The 5,040-nt window shown below is 37.0% G+C and overlaps 1 long non-coding RNA gene across 3 annotated transcripts; it reads left to right on the top strand.

The window, feature by feature from the left end:
- Positions 1-345: 345 nt before the first annotated feature.
- LOC128042453 (uncharacterized) lies at positions 346-3,903 on the top strand. 3 transcript variants are annotated; one of them, XR_008197971.1, is made up of 5 exons: positions 349-528; positions 780-977; positions 1,090-1,157; positions 1,240-1,600; positions 2,548-3,903. It is a non-coding gene; the product is annotated as an uncharacterized LOC128042453 (long non-coding RNA). The 3 variants fall into 3 exon arrangements; XR_008197972.1 differs by having other exon boundaries at positions 346-528; positions 1,090-1,600; positions 2,558-3,903; XR_008197970.1 differs by having other exon boundaries at positions 346-528; positions 1,090-1,600.
- The last annotated feature ends 1,137 nt before the right edge of the window (positions 3,904-5,040 follow it).

Below are 5,040 nucleotides of genomic sequence, written 5' to 3'. Positions count from 1 at the left end.
TCTTGTAGGTAGAGACAAAGTAAATAAATTAGTTTAGATTTAACATAATGAGAAAAGGCTGTATGAAATAATGATACTATGCCATTTAATATTTATTTTTAATAATTTAATTTCATATTAATACTTTTATCTTTAAATTTTTTTTTATTTTTTGAAATCAAATAAGTTGGGCTTTATTTACTAATTACTCAAAATAGTACAACAAAAAAAACAGCCTAACAAATAGACCTGTGGGCCTATTATGAAAACAATAAAACTAACACCTAACCTATAGTCCGAAAAGAAAATAAATTTGGAAAAAACAAAGGATAAGATGTTCCTGCCTAACCACATTTAATGCAGAAACTGTGCTTTCAAACCAACACTTTTCAAAAAGTATACGGTTATAGCTTCCAAGGAACCAAACCCCATTTCCAATCTAACGTTCCTTATTCCTTTTAATTCCCTACACACCACATTTCAGTCCAGTTCACATTGTCTCTCCGCCTCCATTCTCCGCACGGCGAAGCAGGGGACTCCTCCATACATGTAAGCTGGCTCCTCTCCTTTTAGACTCACAGTAGCTAAAACATGGGCTAGTTGATTTGCTACCTTGTTTGTGTGTTCAAACCGAATCCATCCAAACTATTGTGAAATCTGATGAATGTTTCTGATATGAGCCCCGATCCCTGATCTGTCTATTTAATCTGATTGACATTTCTTAATGATGGTTAATGCATCACCTTTCTTTTATTACCTCTGACCACCCAATTTCTATACATGTTTTCACTACCCATAAGCATGCAATGGCTTCCGCTGCAAAAGGCGAGCCAACGTTCGGGTGAATAACTGCTCGTGAAATCGGAACCTCATCGTGGGCATTTCTTGCTATTATGCCGGAGCACAATCTACATCTCTCTTTCTCAAAGACACCATCAAAATTGATTTTAACAATCGATCCAGTTGGGTGTCTCCATTTGGCCATCGTTCTACTCCTGGTATACTTCCTAACCTCTGTACCATCTAGTTCCCTCAAATACTATTCAATAGTATCTGAGATGTCCTTTCCAGACTTTTTCTTTCTCTCATGTACTGTTTTATTTCTTTCAGACCAAAGAGTCCACAAAGCACATCCAAACATTCGACTCTGATGCTGAGAGCTCTCCACAAAAACCTGGGTAAGCCAATCCAAGTGCTCCAAATCTGGCCTATTCAAAACCTAGATTAATCCTAAACAAGTCCAGACTTCTATTGATGTAGGACACTCTCTAAAGATATGGTCCACAGACTTCATTTCTCCACCACATCGAGGACATCCTATGTTCACCATCGATCTTCTTTGTCTTAAATTTGGGAAAATAGGAATAAAATCTTTCGTAATTCTCCATATTGTAATTTTTACTTTAGTTGGAAGCTGTAAGTTCCACAACTTCTTACGAAAGCTTTAGTAGCAGTCTGTAATGCATTAAAATTAGGGCCAAAGTTGCCTACTTGTAATAGTTTATAGGTACTGCGGACGGAGAATTCACCCGACGGTTCGCCTCGCCAAACCATCAAGTCGTCATGACACTCCTTTGCCAAGGGAATCTGCAATATCCTATTAGTATCTCTTACTGAGAAGGTATTGAAAATTACTTCCTTTTTTCATCCTTTACTAGTTTTATCAATCAAATCCGCAACTAATGACACATAATTACTTTGCATGTTACCACATAATCGATAATCAAGTGAACCTGGAATCCAAGCATGTTCAAAAATTAAAATATTGTCCCCTGAACCAACCCTTCATCTAAAACCATCTTGCAAAAAACCCCTTGCTGCCCATGTACTCTTTCACAAATAGGATGGTTGGTTCCCTAAACGCGCGTTTAAAGAAATCAGAATCAGGAAAATATTTTACTTTTAACATGCAAATTAATAAAGAATCAGAACGATTTATCAACCGCCATCCCTGTTTTGCCAATAGAGCAATATTGAATTTCTTAAATCTGTGAAAACCTGTAACGACCGGATAGTTAAAAGTGTCAAAAAATGTATTTTTGGGACCCATTTTCGTAAACTGGACTCGTAAATATTTAATTAAATATTTACAAAGTTAGTTGGGTAGTTAATTAATTTTTGGATGTTATGACGATATTAGTTAGCTCGGACTACCGTTTGCAATGTAATTAAATATTTTGATTGGTTGTAATGCCTGTGACCTTAATTCGATGACGAAGAATAATTAGGGGTGTTACATTTAGTGGTATTAGAGTTACAAGTTTAGTCAATTTTTGGACTAAATCGAGCTCAAAATTGAGTTTAGAGGTACATGTCAAAGTTGAGTCGAGATTTGGATGCTGATTATAATTATTTTTATTTTATAGTTAAAATATGGCAAATGAATGAGATAATGAAGTAGAACAAGAGTTCTACTCTAGTAATGAGCATAATGATGATTGTGAGGCAACGAAGTCGGTAACTCCGAATGTTAACCCAACCGGTGCTCAACGACCTAATGTTGAGCGAGATGATAATAATGGAGTAGGTGATTCACATTTACTTAAAGCTAACGTTGGTGCACTTTAGCGTGTTGCAGGAACTACATCTGCTACAATGCCTACACCTATCGTTCGACAGACTCCGATAAAATAATTGTGGAGATATGGTACGCTGAGCTTTTGGGGTTGAAAGGGGTCGATCCCTTAGCAGTAGAAGTTTGGATTGAATCCACTAAACGTGCTTTGCATCAACTTGAGTGCAACTCGCGTGAAAGCGTGATTTATGTTGTTTCTCTATTGCAATGAGAAACGTATATATGGTGACCGTTAGTAACATGCCACGTACCTATTGAACAGGTCAATTGAGAATTCTTTCAAAAGGAATTTCAAAAGAAATATGTCAGAGGATTGTACATAGAAGATAGAAGGCAAGAGTTTTTGCTTTAAAGCAGAGTGGGATGTCAATGGCCGATTATGAAAAGGAGCTTGTACGACTTGGTAAGTACGCTATTGAATTTGTGCCATCTAAAATCGAAAGTTGTAAGCAATTTCTACGTGGGTTACGTGATGAACTTCGGTTACATTTGGTATCGCATCAGATTACAGAGTTTGCTAATCTAGTTGAACGAGCAAAGATGGTAGAACAAGCCTTGGGACTAGATAAAAAGGCTGAGGTTACTCGTACTTTTGAGAAGCGGTATGGAGCTGCTAGCTCATATCCGTAACCAAAACGAACCAAGGAATTTTACGGTGGTTGAAAATTAACTTTTAAGTCTAATAAATTTGATAGAAACCGTGATCGACTATAGACTATGTCTACGGGTAGTGTGCAAGGTTCGTATAGGGATACTGATATCTCAAATTGTGAACATTATGGGAAAATGCACTGTGGTGAATGTTGGAAGCTAACCTGGGCTTGTTTTCGCTGTGGATCTATGGAGTATTTTGCTTGAGAGTGTCCAAAGAATGAGAATGCTACTCTTGTTTCTTCTCAGAGGTTTATGTCTGCATCTAGGGGACGTAGAACAAGTTGCGGTGGTTTTTTTGCTAGAAGTGGTGCTAGAAAGGGAAGCGACATTGTTACTTACTAGGAAGAGGCCAGAGCGCCAACACAAGCTTATGTTGTATGGACACGTGAGGATGGTGATGCTATTGACATTGTGGCAAGTATATTTTTATTGCATTCAGTACTTGTTTATGCTTTGATAGACTCGAGACCTTACACTCATATGTTAATGTTGAATTAGTTAAATCGGGAAGTTTAAAAGGTGAGACGTCTAGAGTATCGATAGTTGTGTCAAGTCCTTTGGGATAGTCCGTAATAGTGGATCAGGTGTGTAGGCAATGCCTGTTAGAAATACAGAATATAACATTCCCTGCTAATTTGTTGATAATGCCATTTGGTGACTTTGATTTAATATTAGGAATTGTTTGGCTTACTAAACATGGAGTGATTCTAGATTGTTGTAAAAAGAAATTTGTGGTTCAAAGTGAAGAAAGTAGTATAATTGAAGTGAATGATGTTCAAACGAGTGGGTCAACTCGTATCATTTCGACAATTCAAGTTAAGAAACTTCTCAATCAAGGCTGTGAAGCTTTTCTAGCCTATGTAATCAACTCGAATTCTAGCGATAGACAGAGTAGCAAGATTTGCACTGTTTGTGAATTTCCTAATGTGTTTCCTAGGGAATTACCGGGATTACCACCAGATCGAGAGGTTGAATTTGCAATTGAAGTATTTCCTTGTACAGCTCCGGTGTCCATGTCTCTTTATCGTATAACACCCACAGAGCTGAAAGAATTGAAGGTGCAATTGTAAGATTTGCTGGATCGTGGCTTTATACGGCCTAGTATATCGCCCTAGAGAGTTCCAGTGTTATTCGTTAAAAAGAAATATGGCTCGATGCGCTCTGTATAGACTATCAACAATTGAATAAGTTGACGATTAAGAATCAGTACCCCTACCTTGTATCGATGACTTGTTTGATCAACTAAAATGAGCTTCTATCTTTTCTAAGATTGATTTGAGATTGGGTTACTATCAGTTAAAAGTGAAAGTGACGTACCTAAGATGACATTTCGTACGCGTTATGGCCACTATGAATTTTTTGTGATGCCTTTTGGGCTGACTAATGCTTCGACAGCATTCATGGATCTCATGAATCGTATTTTTTAACTGTATTTGGATCAATTTGTAGTAGTTTTCATTAACGACATCTTGATCTATTCAAAATCTGAATCTGAGTATGAACAACACCTCAGAATTGTTTTGCAAGTGTTACGAGAGAAACAGTTATATCGAAAGCTTAGTAAGTGTGAATTCTGATTATTAGAAGTTGTGTTTCTTAGACATGTTATCTCGGCAGATGGAGTTAGAGTTGACTTGAAAAAGATTGAAGCCATTGTTCAATGGAAAGCATTGAGGAATGTGTCAGAGGTTCGTAGTTTTCTTGGTTTGGTTGGTTGCTACAGAAGATTTGTAAATAGATTTTCGAAGATAGCTTTACCGATGACAAAGTTGTTGCATAAAAATGTTCAAATCATTTAGAACAATAAATTTTACAGAGTTTCGAGAAATTAA

Source organism: Gossypium raimondii, chromosome 7 (assembly GCF_025698545.1).
Source record: "Gossypium raimondii isolate GPD5lz chromosome 7, ASM2569854v1, whole genome shotgun sequence".
Taxonomy (NCBI): domain Eukaryota; kingdom Viridiplantae; phylum Streptophyta; class Magnoliopsida; order Malvales; family Malvaceae; genus Gossypium; species Gossypium raimondii.
Note: the sequence above shows the minus strand (reverse complement) of the source record. Positions and strands in the feature narration are given on the sequence as shown.